The following is a 17,308-nucleotide window of genomic DNA, read 5'->3' on the forward strand; positions in this document are numbered from 1 at the left end:
TGCTAATGAATGGTGAGGACCTAAGCCAGAGGAGGGGACGTAACAAGGCTCCACACATCATCTCAACAGACAAAGACAGCAAACCCACCCTGGGGGGGATTAGTGAAAAAACTTTACTCTTCTATGGTGAGGCCAATCATTTGAAAACGGTTCATTTTCTCCAGGGCAGGGGTGGATAGAGCGCTACCTTTACAGCTAGCCTGTAAAGTGCTTCTGACAGGAGCAGTTTATTGAGCATGACACTGAGCCCTGGGGAGACTTCAGAGGGACAGTGGGAAAGAAATTAAGATTGTATAGGAGGCACTCAAAACACAAAGAAATAAAAAGTCATACTGGTTCCTTTATATCATAGATATTTCTTTTTTTACAAAGTAGTAAACAAATAATCAAATTGGCTTTTTGAAAAGTGTTTGTCTACTTTTAAGTGTAAGTTTAAAACTTTCCTTTTTGATAAAGCTTATACTTATAGTTGTTCAGGTTATCCTTAGCTATCTCTATAGTTATGCTGCTATAGGCTTAGACTGCTAGAGGACATAGGGACCCCTTTTCATCATTCTGCTTTATTTTATCTCTATTTCCCCCCTCTGCAGTATTTGTTAGTTCAATCTCTAACTTAAAATGTAAAATCAACAACAGAATGGCTTCACTGCCATGAGCTAAATACTAAATTAATCATTATGCTGTTAATAAACAGACAGAAAAACGATGAGGTTTTCATTATAAGGGTTGCTCGCTTTAAGCTGAATAAAGACAGATATGTTATTTTGAAGAAAGAAACCAGTTTAGAAGTTTTGGATATATTTTTTACATCAGAAATTAGGCTACATACAGATGGCCTTTGATTATATTAATTTGCATGTCAAATATATGTAGCTTCTCGTTCCTCAACCTTGGAGCTGATTTACATTCAAGCATTATGTTCATGTGGGATGACGCAACAATAGAAATGGTTAGAGGGACCAAAAGCAGGCTGAAATATTGCTCTATTGTAGTACAGGTGATACTGCACCAGAAGTTCAGGAAGCACTTAAACGTATTATTTTGCCACCAGTTGCTCATGCAAACCAAATTTGCATGACACTTTGCATAAATCAGCAATCTACAAACCACTGATTCTCTCCCACATTTTCATCTTCATCTTTGCGACAACTCTGAAGCACTCATACAAAAGAAGAGCTTAAATGACACTGAACTGTTACTTTCGGACTGGTCTCGTCACGCCATTTCCTTTTCATTTTCATTCCATATATATCAGGACATTTAAGTCCCTTGGCTACAAAACCAAAGTTAAAAAAAAAAAAACAGTTGACAGATTTCTGTTTTGTAGTTTGGAAAAACTGAAAATATGTCAGCTAAAGTGTAATATGCATTAACAGAGTATGTTGGAAAGTGATTGAGGCGTCCCATAAAACAATGAGTCACTGTGATGATTGTGTTGAGAAAGAAGCTCTATTATGATTCAGTGTCTAATGTTTGTAGCTGGAAATGTAAAAGCTTTGCAGACGGTTTTCTCTTGTATGAATTATAAATATGCTAAATGGCTTGACAGTCTTTAACCCAAAGCCTGTTATTAATGTACTCTGAAAGCTCAACAACACAGCGGCACCGCTGTTCCCTTTATGAACAGACCTAAAGATTTGGAACACATCCAGTCCTGTGGCCGAGCGACACCGGCCCACCAGGGCTACATCACACCCAGCTTCAGCTATCAGCGTTTTGTAGGGAAGCTGGTTTTACGGACGGTGCGGGTATTCAGAGACATGCCTGGATGCTTCAAAGTGAAATCCAGGAGTCAAAAAATTATGGGCAAGTTCTACGTGACAGCTTTGAAGGCCAATGTGCAGTTTACTTTACAACAAATACTTAAATATTTATACTACTCCCATAGGGTTGGACTTGAGTCTAATAACTCAGAAGTCCCATTTCAGGCATAAATTCGATGACAATAAAAATAAAATACAATAATTCAAAAACGCAAAAATGAAATGATATAAAATTGTATAAAATTATAATATTCTGGGCATGTTTTGGTGGCGCAGTGGTTAGTGCACGCGGCCCATGTACAGAGGCCTTAAGCCCTGGTTAGCCCCCATTAGCAGTGTGTCGCAATGATCTTGTCGGAGATGTGTTTGATTTATGCCCAATATTGAAGCGTGGTTATTCCACGCCACAACGCAAGAGGGACAATCAGGAACTAGCTGTGGGTTTAGATACGGCCGAGGCGGTGTGGAAGTGGGGGGTAAGTTTGTCCCACAACGGAGGGAAATGAGGGCAAAAAAAAGCGGAGATCCAGGTGGAAAAAGGGTCCCAGTGTTCTCACGCAGCTCGCTCTTCTACCTTGTTGAACTTCACGAGTTGTTTTCCACAATGGTGGTCATAGAAACAAAACAAGCTGGTAAGGTACCAAACAGAAAATACACAAAGAGCCTGATTTATCAAGATCCAATTTTGCGTGGAATGACCCAGATTCAAAAAAGTGCAATGTTGCAAGGAGTTTTGTGATATCTGGTATTGCGTGGGTCCTCCTTGTGGCTGGCTCCAAATCCATTCGGAGTTCCCCCAACAGCTCCAAAATGGCAATGCTGGATAAACGATATGTTTTGATGATCGTTTCCTCGTTCATTGCAAAAATATTCACACGGAGTGAAAAAATGCAATCTCTGCGTCTCCTTGCTTCATTTCGATGTCTCCTTCTTGAGACAATAACCGCTGCCATGTGTGCGCAATTACGCATACAGACCATTTGCACCTTCTTTTGAAACGTGTTAAATATAGAGTCAGATATTGTTAGCAAAATTGCTTTCAGGTTTGATAAATCACTTTGCGAATGCTAAATTTGTATATTTACATGTTCTCCTCCCACAAGACGCACTTTTGCGTGTAAACGCCCCATATTGCATATTCATTGCAAAAGTACTAAATGGATAAGAGGCGCTATTTAGCACGTTTTAAAGACCAAATTCTTTTAGCACGCTGTTGATAAATCAGTTTGTACATTTTTTAGCGTGCGCAGTGAAATAGCTCACGTTTTTATACACGCAAACCTTTGATAGATCCGGCCCATAGTGTAGAGCGGATGTAGATTTGACCAATCAGAGGCCTTCTGTCTGCAGTCACCTACAATTTTGGAGAGGTGCAAGCAGAGTGTCTGTGTAGGGGGCGGAGGCAAATTTGCATTCACTGGGACACACACACAGATGAGGCTTTAGTCCTCGGCGTGGCCGACCCTGGTTCGAATCTGACCTGTGATTCTTTGCCGCAGGTCTCTCCCCCTCTCTCATCCCCCTTTGCTGTCAGCCTACAGTCCAAAAAAAACAAGCCACTATTGCTGTAAAAAAAAAAAAAAAAAAAAATTATTATATATATATATATATATAAGATCAGTGAAACACATCGTTGAAGACTCCAAATAAAAAAATAAAAATAAAAAAAGGATTCATCCATCCATCTTCTTCCTCACAAATGTGTTCTTTATATAATCATATAATGATAACAGCCCAAAAACCTACATGTTTGGGATGCTGCACTTTTTTATTGTTTTATACCACAATTATTGTTGAATATTCAGAATCCTTTAAGCTTTACATCAATCATACTTGAGCCAAATCTTTTTAACACCTTTACTTTGATATTTATGACAATTTTAAGACATCAGTCAGTTTATCTCCAGTGGAACAATCAACATGCTCATCATTCAGACATTAAAACTATAGTGTGGTTTTGCCAGTAAGTTCTTTCTGATTTTTGCTCATCATACTGCCAGTTTCAGTCCGTGAGGCAGACGCCCTGTCTACTTTTAAGGCTAGGCTTAAAACTTTCCTAATCGATAAAGTTTACAATTAGCGTGGCTCAAGTTATCCTGAGTTATCTCTATAGTAATGCTGCTATAGGATTAGGCTGCAGGAGGACATAGTGGCCACCTATTATTATTATTCTATCTCTATTCTCACATACTGTAGAAATATCAGCTGTACTGCTACCATCAAAAGCTTTGTTTATAGATGATAGTGTTGGGCCTGTTTTTAAGTCTTTAGTCCTGTTTCTCTTATAGACATACCTATAGCTTTTAATGTGATTAACTGTGTGCGTTTGTCATCCCTTTCGGCATGAAAACTGGCCGAGTCGGTTTTCATGTCAAGCTGTTTACTTTATTGAAAGAGCAGTTTAGTGATACCCTTCCTAATATAGAAAGTAATTATAAACCATTGCAAGTTCTTTTTGTGTGTGTTTTTTCTTCTCGGATCCCAGTTTGGCCTTCACACTGAGCCTGGTTCGGCTGGAGGTTTATTGCTGTTATAAGGGAGTTTTTCCTCTTCAGTGTTGCTGCATGCATGCTCAGTGCGATGGATTGCTGCAGAATCAACGTCAAAATACAAGAGATATCTACTCTTGCCACATGTTTATCCACAAAAAATGGAATCCTGCAAAGTCAATGCCTGGGTGCAATCAGCTGGTTTAGATGGAAAGTTCTAACCAATCTGAGTGAATTGACTCTGTAAAAAGCCTTGTGTGTTGTGAATTGGCTCTATATAGATAAACTTGTTGAAAACTGTAGAAAATTGTTCACTGTGTGTGAACACACAGATAAGAGAATCAGTTTTCCATTGTTTCCTTATTGCGTAAGTTAGATCTTTGTAAAAATCTGACATCCAAGGTGCACTGATGCACAAACTTTTAAGCAACGCTGTCTCCATGCCGACTGTTTCTCTTTTTTTCAGATGCTGAAATAAAAAATAAGTGCCCCAATATTGTTGCAACTGAACCCAATGAGTAAAAAAAGGTTTCTGCCAATAATCTGCACACTCAGGGATTTAATAAATGCATTACCCTGCTGAGTCATGCATTAATGTGATGCATCATGTGCATTGTGCCTTCTCTCAATGCGCTGCCTTTCTGCTGCTTTGTTTTTGTCATCAGATTATCAACAGATCTGCATTAACCCCTGCCAATTTGAATCAAAATGTGTCCAGTTAAATCTCTCCTTTAGGTAAAACCCTCTGGGAAAAAATTCATCATAAGCTGAGCGTCAGCTTCTTTTATCTTTTTTTTCTTCTTTTTTTCAATTGGATTTCATTACATTTATGCAGCTATATGCTGTTTGTCCTTGGGTATATGCCAGCTCCCATGAGATCTGTTCTCTACATCAGAGTTTATCCCTGCAGGCAATTTGTTTAGATCCAGTCTAACCTGATTGTTTGCTTTATTCTTTTGTTGTTTTTGTGTAGAGATGAACCAATCAGATTTTTATGACCAATTTCCATTTTTATAACAACCTTCCATCAGCCCAATACTGAAACAAATAACCTCTTCACAGATTCTAATAATAAAAACATTAAAAATGTATTATTTTCTGATTTGTGGTAATTACAATCATAGGTGACATCACACTAGGAGTGTAAAACAATAGAGAAGAAGGAGAACTCTTAAACTATATTTTATTACTATTTCAAAAGAAAATCAGTACTTTGAACAATAGTGATTTATGCTGTTAGTTTTAGGCCCATTAACTGTAAATATCAGAGTCTCTTATTGCATGACAGACATTAAAATGTCTAAAAATGCTGAAAAAACAAAACTGCATTTTTTTTTTTTTTTTTTTTTTTACTTATAGCTGGTATGGAGTGAAATTTGTTCCATTATTGTTGCAAACAAAGAATCTGGTTTGTAAATAGAAATTTGAAACAAAAATGCAATAAAGAAATTGCATTTTAAAACTTGACTGACTAACTTTTCAGCCTTTATAAAACATTGAGAAGGGTGGCAGTAACCCTGCCACAGAAAACAACTACAAATGTGCAGACTGCTTTACGGCATACGTCACGCCTTTACCTATTCATCATAAATATAAAAGTTGTTGCAACTAAGTTTTCTTACTAAGAGTCTAATGTGCAAACTGGGTTGATATTCAGGCAATGCAACACCTTCCTGCTGGGATCTATACACCTTTACTGTGAAATGATCAAACACAACATATTTATCTGATTGAAGGCAAGCAAAATCAAAGTTAAACGTTCCCTATGTTCAACATCATCTTATTAGATTGTTTTGCCAAAATTAGATTAATTACCTGATTGATATTCTTCTTCAACACAGCTACTGGAAACAGATACCTAGTTTAAAACAACTGCATCAACAGGATTTTATGGTGTAATGCGCTGCTCCGCATGAGAAATGCTGTCTTCCTTTAGGCGAAATATTAAAGCTCTTGTACACTGGGGGGAACCAAAATCAACCAAAACTCAAAGTCCTTTAGAACTGCTTAAAAAATAAAATAAAAAAGAATAACTTTTTAATAACATTTTAAAATGTGTTACTTCAAAGATGAATTTCTGATTGAGGTTTATTGGATTATTTTCGAAATTGTGTTTTACAGATTACATTCTCTTCTCAGGGTGCTACTAAAATCCATGGAAACCAATTGAAAAGCGTCTTTACTCCTTCTTCAGAGGAAAAGCCAGCCTTGAAGTCATTTTATCTGTATAACGCATTTAGAAAAAAATGCAATATATAAGATTCAATCTGAAAAACAGAAAAAAGGGAAAACATATAATCTGCAAAAATATGTTTTTGAAAGAATTAACTTTTGAAAAAAGTAAATATGGAAAAAATAAATACCAAATATGAAAAAAGAGCCAAGCTACTCTCAAAACCTTTATTATTTATAAAACACTTGTCGAAGTTGAATTTTTAAATTGCCTTTTTTCAGATTTCCATTTACAAAACGCGTTATTTGCTGAAAACAATAACGGAACAAAATTCCCTCCATAGCCTTGTCTTTCACAAATCTTGTTCATAACCTCTATGGACAGCATAGAGCGGTTGATTTTAGGGATCAGCAGATTATCTATGCTTTTAGTTAGTGTTGCACCGATACCAGTATTGGGCGAGGCCCCGATCCAGCACCAAAATGGTGGTATCTGTATTTGTGAGCACCAACAATAGGGCACCAATACCATTTTGAGAGCCAGAAGTTTATTCAACTATTGTAACCCATTCCAGGTAGGCAATAAAAAGTTCTACTGGATTCACTTTGTATTAGTCTTTTTCCTGCTTCACAAAGGTAGGCAGCAGCTTGACAAAGCCATGAAGGCAATTATTTTACATCCAAGTAGTATGCAGTTCTTCATATATACACATATCAATTTCAAACAGATGGTATCGGTATCGGCCAATACTGCACAGCCAGGTATCAGGGCCAACGATTGGCATTGGTGCAACACCACTTTTAGTGAATGTCGTGTGTCTGCTGGCTCCCACCTACCAAGACCAACAGCATGGGACGGTTTGCAGCTGTGTGCAAAGCAGAAGGAAAAAGAATTAGTTCCAATATACATCCGGTAGAAAACCACCCCATCTAAAAAGGAGAAAGATGCCTTTCCCTCATCAGGTCGGATGAGAGTTCCTGCCTCAACTGGAGGAGTTCAATCAAAAGGGGAGCATGGAAATGACAGACGGACGCTGCTGTCTGAAACTGAACCAAAAGACAAAGATCTTAATCTACCCATCAGCCTACATGCTACCATGATTACGGCTGGGTATTTTCGCTAAAGTCCTGAATCGATTCAATTTTGATTCATACAGTTCTCAATCGATTAATTTCGATTCAATCTGTTTTTACAATAATAAAAGTAGTTCAACTGCATTTCAAAATACTCATGTATTTTGTTTTTTCCTGTCACATTAAACACAAAGTGCAAACTTGTAAATCAGACAGTTTAAACATGAGATGTGAACAAAACTGTCTCAAAAGTGCAAACTAGTTTGTGAAAAGTGAAGCCTCACTCGAGCAAGCAGACCTAACACAGCAGACATGCATGAGCTGCATTTTCTTCAATGCACAAACCATATTTGCAGCATTGTCTGTACCAACTACAGGGTGTTTTCTGGTCAGCCCCCATTTGTTCATGTCTTCAGTCAACCTATGGCTTGAAATAAACTTGAGTGCATCTTTCCTGCTTATTTGATCGTGAACGTCACGTGGGTCACTATAAAATTTATCGATCTCATTCCCTAGACATTGATTTTGCAAAAAAATGTAAAGGAATCGATTGTTTTACCCAGCCCTAACCATGATATATGAGACATCATCTTTAAACACCTTAGTGCGGAGGTCTTCAACAGGGGGTCCACGACCCCTAAGGGGTCCGCAGAGGTACTGCATGGGGGTCGCAAAAGTTTTGGTTGATTAGACTTTTTTTATATCCCCCTGCAATATTTCCCACTAATTGAAATGTCTTTTATTACACATTAACATGAATTCAACACACTGTAGTAAACAGAAAAATGGAGGCAGAAGATGTCTTTCAGTCATCAATGCACACATTCAGCGACACACAGGAGCTCTTTCAAAGCTGGGCACCGTTTCATTCACAACACCTGTCCCATCAACCAGGAATCAGAATCAGAAATACTTTAATAATCCCAGGGAGAAATTATTTTCGTTACATGACTCCATCTGTAACATAGTGACTATAGGACCAGTTTGATAGAACACAATTTGATACCATATATATAATTAGGGGATCCCCGCTCCATCTCGCCATCAGTTGGGGGTCCTTGGCCTGGAAAATGTTGAAAACTCCTGCCTTAGTGTTTAGAAACAGCTAAATTTGAGCTGTCTTTCTTAAATAACAATATGTTTACATGGACACCTTCAGGTCTGTTTTGCTCAGAACCAACACTCCTCTTTGTTTTGTTTTTAATGAAGGCAAAGGTACTACATTTCTTCTGTGGCTATTGTAGGAAAATACAGAAACTCTGATTATCTCAGAGTGCGTCTCTTAAAATAAAGTCAGATAAATGTACATCATGATCAGATTAATTGTATATTTAGATTTTTTTTTTTTATCTGAACAAGGAATTTTGTATGAAACGTCTGCCCAATATTGGAGTTTCTGACTTTTAGGTCGGTGAAATTTAAAATTATTAGATTCTAGTCAGCTGATTTATCTGAGCATTTCAACTTATATAAAACGTCGTCTGAGGACTGAGAAGTCGAGTTTTTCTCTGTCCTCAGGTGACTTCTACTGTCGACATGCAATGTTTAGGGATAAACTCCCTCAACTTTATAATTTAACAGTTCCACCCCATAAACATTTGATAAGTCTGTTTCTGAACGTCAGCTGACTTCCCCCTGAGACCAGAGACTTCTTAACTTAATACTCGGTCTCTCTCTGACGCTTCACATCATTAGTGCTCTCAACAATCCCTAATTGAAAATGAAACCTTCCCTTTGAGTCTGACACTACGCGTCAATCAGCCGATTCAGAGAGTGGAGATGGATCCAGGCAGAAGGAGATAATGGACTTAATAATGTGCCTAAAAAGTGTCAAAAACAGAGAGCGGATGTGTTGATGGTTTACCTGAGAGAGATGCATGTGGCGACTGAGACAACGTCTTCATGCATTCAGTAAATCCATTTAAATGTATTCACCGAGCACATTTAAAACACAGCAAAGCGGCGTACATTAAGGAGATTAAAGAAGGGAAAAACACCCATAGAAAAATGAATCCACTGAATTTCACATTTGAAAATTACATGTGCAACACATATAAGGAATGTACAGTTAACATGTGATCCACATGTAAAAGCACATGTATACATGTGTATTTTAGAGTTTCATGTTAAAAAAGCAACACAAACATGTAAACTACACATGAAAAACACTGGAATAACATGTGGATCATTTAAAATTTATATGTGAGTCACATCTGAAAGCATTTGGGTCAAATGTAGGAAATATAAATTATTTAATTTCCCTTTGGGATTAATGAAGAATTTTTGAATTAAATTGAATTAAATTTTTACTTTTACTTTTAACTCACATGTGTATTGCATGTAATGCACATGTGAGTCCCATGCAAAGACATGGGAATCAAACATGATTCACATTTTTTCCACACACCATACACCCACATGGGATGTGTTTCAAATAAGATTCTAATAGGAATCACATACATTCTTCAAATGGGAATCTAATGTGATTCACATGTTATATACATATGTGATACACATGCATTTCAAAGGCGATTCACATGTGCTTCAAATGGGAATCTAATGTGATACATTTGTGATACACATGTATTTCAAACGCGATTCACACGTGCTTCAAATGGGAATCTAATGTGATACATTTGTGATACACATGTATTTCAAACGCGATTCACACGTGCTTCAAATGGGAATCTAATGTGATACATATGTGATACACATGTATTTCAAAACGCGATTCACAGGTGCTTCAAATGGGAATCTAATGTGATACATATGTGATACACATGTATTTCAAAACGCGATTCACAGGTGCTTCAAATGGGAATCTAATGTGATACATATGTGATACACATGTATTTCAAACGCGATTCACACGTGCTTCAAATGGGAGTCTAATGTGATACATATGTTGTGATACACATGTATTTCAAAACGCGATTCACAGGTGCTTCAAATGGGAATCTAATGTGATACATATGTGATACACATGTATTTCAAACGCGATTCACACGTGCTTCAAATGGGAGTCTAATGTGATACATATGTGATACACATGTATTTCAAAACGCGATTCACATGTGCTTCAAATGGGAATCTAATGTGATACATATGTGATACACATGTATTTCAAACGCGATTCACATGTGCTTCAAATGGGAATCTAATGTGATACATATGTGATACACATGTATTTCAAACGCGATTCACATGTGCTTCAAATGGGAATCTAATGTGATACATATGTGATACACATGTATTTCAAAGGCGATTCACATGTGCTTCAAATGGGAATCTAATGTGATACATATGTGATACACATGTATTTCAAAGGCGATTCACATGTGCTTCAAATGGGAATCTAATGTGATACATATGTGATAGACATGCATTTCAAACATGATTCACATGTGCTTCAAATGGGAATCTAATGTGATACATATGTGATACACATGTATTTCAAACGCGATTCACATGTGCTTCAAATGGAAATCTAATGTGATACATATGTGATACACATATATTTCAAAAGCAATTCACATGTGCTTCAAATGGGAATCTAATGTGATACATATGTGATACACATGTATTTCAAACGCGATTCACATGTGCTTCAAATGGAAATCTAATGTGATACATATGTGATACACATGTATTTCAAACGCGATTCACATGTGCTTCAAATGGGAATCTAATGTGATACATATGTGATACACATGTATTTCAAACGTGATTCACATGTGCTTCAAATGGGAGTCTAATGTGATACATATGTGATACACATGTATTTCAAACGCGATTCACATGTGTTTCAAATGGGAATCTAATGTGATACATATGTGATACACATGTATTTCAAACACGATTCACATGTGCTTCAAATGGGAATCTAATGTGATACATATGTGATACACATGTATTTCAAACGCGATTCACATGTGCTTAAAATGGGAATCTAATGTGATACATATGTGATACACATGTATTTCAAACGCGATTCACACGTGCTTCAAATGGGAGTCTAATGTGATACATATGTGATACACATGTATTTCAAAACGCGATTCACAGGTGCTTCAAATGGGAATCTAATGTGATACATATGTGATACACATGTATTTCAAACGCGATTCACACGTGCTTCAAATGGGAGTCTAATGTGATACATATGTGATACACATGTATTTCAAAACGCGATTCACATGTGCTTCAAATGGGAATCTAATGTGATACATATGTGATACACATGTATTTCAAACGCGATTCACATGTGCTTCAAATGGGAATCTAATGTGATACATATGTGATACACATGTATTTCAAACGCGATTCACATGTGCTTCAAATGGGAATCTAATGTGATACATATGTGATACACATGTATTTCAAAGGCGATTCACATGTGCTTCAAATGGGAATCTAATGTGATACATATGTGATACACATGTATTTCAAAGGCGATTCACATGTGCTTCAAATGGGAATCTAATGTGATACATATGTGATAGACATGCATTTCAAACATGATTCACATGTGCTTCAAATGGGAATCTAATGTGATACATATGTGATACACATGTATTTCAAACGCGATTCACATGTGCTTCAAATGGAAATCTAATGTGATACATATGTGATACACATATATTTCAAAAGCAATTCACATGTGCTTCAAATGGGAATCTAATGTGATACATATGTGATACACATGTATTTCAAACGCGATTCACATGTGCTTCAAATGGAAATCTAATGTGATACATATGTGATACACATGTATTTCAAACGCGATTCACATGTGCTTCAAATGGGAATCTAATGTGATACATATGTGATACACATGTATTTCAAACGTGATTCACATGTGCTTCAAATGGGAGTCTAATGTGATACATATGTGATACACATGTATTTCAAACGCGATTCACATGTGTTTCAAATGGGAATCTAATGTGATACATATGTGATACACATGTATTTCAAACACGATTCACATGTGCTTCAAATGGGAATCTAATGTGATACATATGTTATACACATGTATTTCAAACGCGATTCACATGTGCTTAAAATGGAAATCTAATGTGATACATATGTGATACACATGTATTTCAAACGTGATTCACTTGTGCTTCAAATGGGAGTCTAATGTGATACATATGTGATAGACATGTATTTCAAAGGTGATTCACATGTGCTTCAAATGGGAATCTAATGTGATTCACATGTTTTATACGTATGTGATACACATGTATTTCAAAGGTGATTCACATGTGCTTCAAATGGGAATCTAATGTGATACATATGTGATACACATGTATTTCAAAGGCGATTCACATGTGCTTCAAATGGGAATCTAATGTGATACATATGTGATACACATGTATTTCAAAGGTGATTCACATGTGCTTCAAATGGGAATAACATGTAAGATGAGGAGATTCCTGTATTTTTTATTTCAGGCACATGTGCCTGAAATGTGAATTGCATATGCTTCAAATGAGAATCTAATGTGATTGACATGTTTTACATAATGTGATGCACATGAACTTCAAACGTGAATCATGTGGTTCAGATGAGAATCTAATGTGATTCACATGTTTTTGCATGTGAGAATAAGGCAATAGCAGGTGATTCCTATGTTTTTTTTTCCCATTTGTCAAATGCATGTATCTTAAATATGAATCACATGTGCTTCAAATGGGAATATAACATGCAAAAACATGTGAATCGGATGTAGTTGCGTGTTTTTACATGTGATTCACATTTGAACATGTGAAAACATCCATGCTTCTCACATGTTACACATGTGTTACAAATGGGAATCACATATAACAGGACTCATATGTGAACACATGTGAAGCTAATGGGATTTTTATTTAAATACACAATAAAATGTACAAAAGGAAAAACAAATGATGTTGTGATGAACCCGAGGGAAAATAACGGAGTCTTTAAAGATGGAGAAGAATCCAAACATGTAGAAGGAACCATCCGATCAACTCTCAGCTTAGTCTTATAGAAGAGCACAGATAACTCACGTATAGAATACAAATAAAATACTTTTTTATCGTAATCACTCTGAGCCGATGAAGAGCAGCTAATAGTGTTTTTAGTTTTTGCCTGTGTAACCAGATTAACAGACAAGTTCTCCAACAAGCTGAAAATGAGAGAAGGCAGCATGTTTGACCCTGAAATACACATGAATAAAATCATTAAAGGCTTTAGGCAATAAAGGATGATTTTGGTTATTTGGAAAAAAAAATAGTTTTTACTTTAGAGTTATCTAACTTCACCCCCATGGGGGCAGTGGGAGTAAATTTCTCCACTGGGAGATCAATAAAGTCAATCAATTAATAACATAAGAACTCTTTAATCTTATGGAAGGTCTTAATTCCAAAAAGTTGAAATATTTATTATATTTATTTATATTTAAAACAACACCTTATTGGCTTTTAAACCAAGTAGTTTTAGAGTGTAGAAGAAACAATTCAGTTTGATGGATGCTCTTTGGGTTTTTGACCCAAGCAATAATGAACAGAAACAATAGGAGGTAGAGAGATGCTTTCAGAGCTGTGTGGAGTTAAAGCCATTAAATAAAAGAAAAATAAAGGAGCCATGTTACGCTTATTCTTCTCATTCTCCTGATGTTCTCAGACTCCAAACTCTTGGAGTAGTTGTGCTCAGTTTAAACCCACAGGACTCACCAGGTGTGCTGTGGGACATGCGTCCATCTGCTCCAGATCCTCCGCTCCATCGCGCCCCTCGGCTCGCAGCATGGCTTTAAGTTTTCCACGCAGATGGTGTGGGACATTGTTGTAAGATTTCACGCTGAGCTCCCAGGACTTCCTGATCTTCCCGAAAGTCCCGCTTTCATCGCGTGGAAAAGCTCGATCATCTGTCCGCAGGAAAAAAGAGGCGCAGCTGGAAATGTGCGTCAGCGACAATCCGCCGGACTGTCAGCCGGCGTCTCTGTCTCCATCGGTGGCGACGTGGCAGATATATATATAAGGACAGGAGTGGGAGTGGGTGTGAGGGACGATGATGGTCACGGTGCTGCGCTCGAGCCGCTCAGGTGCGTCTGGAGCTGCGCGCTCTGCGCTGCGCTGCGCTGCGCTCCGACAAACAGCGTCAGAGGGAGGGTCTGTCATCTAATGCCGCTCTGGGCTCCTCTAATCCCTGTGTTTTGATTCTGGGAGTATCTTATTTGGATGTCTCAATCATACGGAAGAGGCCACTGAAATAATAAAAAGTTAACTGATTTTTACATTTCATTTTATTATTATGAGAAAAAAAAGTCATAATTCTGACTTTAATCTCAGAATTGTGACTTTTTTTCTCACAATTCTGCCTTTAATCTCACAATTCTGATTTTTTTTTCTCAGAATTCTGACTTTATCTCAGAAATCTGACTTCGATTTCACAATTCTGACTGTTTTCTCAGAATTCTGATTTTAATCTCACAATTCTGACTTTAACCTCACAATTCTCACCTTTTTCCTCACAATACTGACTTCAATCTCACAATTCTGACTTTTTTCTCAGAATTCTGACTTTATCTCAGAATTCTGATTTTAATCTCAGAATTCTGACTTTAATCTCACAATTCTGACTTTTTTTCAGAATTCTGACTTTAATCTCACAATTCTGATTTTTTTTTTCTCAGAATTCTGACTTTATCTCAGAAATCTGACTTCGATTTCACAATTCTGACTGTTTTCTCAGAATTCTGATTTTAATCTCACAATTCTGACTTTAACCTCACAATTCTCACCTTTTTCCTCACAATACTGACTTTAATCTCACAATTCTGACTTTTTTCTTACAATTCTGACTTTTTTCTCACAATTCTGATTTTTTTTCTCTCAATTGTGACATTTTTCTCAGAATTTTGATTTAATGTCACAATTCTGACTGAATTCTGACCATAACCGAAGCCATGTCTGTTTTAGAGACTAGTTCTCTTGTTTTACAGTTTTTTCTGATTGCTTAAGCACATTTTTTGTAACTATTGGCTATTTTTGCAAAACTCTGCACACTAATAAGAAAACCTTTCACCCAATTATCAAAACATTGCAGTTCTCTTGCAAAAGCGAACACAGCTATATTAACTCTTCACACCTTTGTAAAAATGGTGTTTTCGTATCAAACAGTAAACACAAACCATCATCTACTAAGCACACAATGTGCCAACTACACACTGATGGTATGAATACAAACCACATCTGGCTTTCCCTTTCTCTGTGTACAGATGTCAATTTGAGGTCATACTTTTGTCATATTGTCATGTAAACATACAAGGATCCAAATTTTAAGTATTGCTGTTTATTCACACTCATCAAAACCAAGACAAAGTCAGAACACAAAATAGTAATTTCACAAAAAACAAAAAAAACAATCAGCCTACATCATGTCGTCTTTCTGGGTCCGGCCAAAAAATTTCGTCCACATCGCATGCGACATCCTCCAGTCCAAGGCACCAGGGAAAATATCTCCTTGAATGCCGTATCCAGGCCTGACATGATGCCTGGTCAATATCTCCACATGCCTCCTCCATTGTCTGTAAAAGGGCTACCTGTTGATGAGGATTGTTTGATGACATTGTCCCATATGATGCGATATCGGATACTGTATGCTCTGGTCTCTGAACAGTGAGCATGTCATGTAAGGTGTCCAGAAATGCAATAACGTGTGCAGTGTTATATGGGCCTATGGTTGTATGATGGTGAACAACACCATTTTGGCTTATAGCTAACTCTGTAAATTTGTTTCATTCTTATTCTGTGGTGTGCAAGTACACGACTTCATGAAGAAATGATTATTGCCTATTTTGAAAGATGGTGTCATTATCATTATTATTATTTATAGTGCTTAGGCTGATTGCAAAGTGAACTAATTATCTATAACAGTTTTCACATGTAAAAGTGTGCCAGACAGTTGGCAAAATAGTGTTAGTGATAGCCATACATGTGTATAATTTTGCTAGGAGTGTGTTGGAAATTTGGTAATAGAGTGTTGTGCAGTGAATTGTGCCTACAGTTTTGCAAAATGTGTATTACAAAATTGCAAACTGAGTGCAATGCAGTGTTTGTGCTTTTAGTTTCGCAAACTCAGTGGGTGGTTTTGCTATACGTATCAATAGTTTTAGAAATTGTGCTACAAGAATCACGATTAGCGCTTAAGCATTCAGAAAAAACTGTAATCACCTTCTGCTCCACAATTAATGAAATAGCCTCACTGGGGACCCCTCTGGTACGTAAAACGTCACATAATTCCGTCATTTTGCACCAATGTGTTACTAGCCCTTCCAAATAACTCACATCTTTGTCAGTGAAGCTGAGTGCTGCCACATCTCTTCCATCTACATTAAGATCCAGAATTCTGTCATTAAAGTCAGAAATCTTAAAATAAAGTCAGAATTCTGTTTTTTTTTCCCCCACATTAACTGAAATAATATTTATTTGAAAATCATTTAACTTTGTTATGTTTTCAGTGGCCATAATCCTCTTCCGTACAATCATCCCGCAGTGCAGAGGAAAAATATTTAATCCCCTTTAACTTTTACATCCTCTGTGGCGTTACAACTCCATACTCAATGTGTTTTATCGGCTATTGTGGCAGTACGTTAGTTTTTGGTCCAACCTTTGCACACCTAAAGTCAGTTTAAATAGACAGCATCTCTGACTGTTATTTAGTTCTGCTCTTTTATGGAGTAAGTTTTGTCCCATAATTGTTGCAACAAAAAAAAAAAAAAAACATGATCATCCGGAATTTAAGCTTAAGCAAATTTTCTAATTAAAACAAACAAACAAAACA

General features: G+C 36.8%; 1 protein-coding gene across 1 annotated transcript in view; it reads right to left on the minus strand.

Moving 5' to 3' along the window:
- The window catches only part of kcng2 (potassium voltage-gated channel, subfamily G, member 2), an 89,351-nt gene extending 74,747 nt beyond the window's left edge, over positions 1-14,604 (minus strand). The window contains exon 1 of the mRNA XM_038287729.1: positions 14,200-14,604. The gene's annotated coding sequence lies outside the window, so the exon portion shown is untranslated. The remainder of the gene's footprint in view (positions 1-14,199) is intronic.
- Positions 14,605-17,308: the final 2,704 nt, after the last annotated feature.

The sequence above is a fragment of the Cyprinodon tularosa genome, unplaced genomic scaffold (assembly GCF_016077235.1).
Source record: "Cyprinodon tularosa strain WSP-4 unplaced genomic scaffold, ASM1607723v1 ctg244, whole genome shotgun sequence".
NCBI lineage: Eukaryota > Metazoa > Chordata > Actinopteri > Cyprinodontiformes > Cyprinodontidae > Cyprinodon > Cyprinodon tularosa.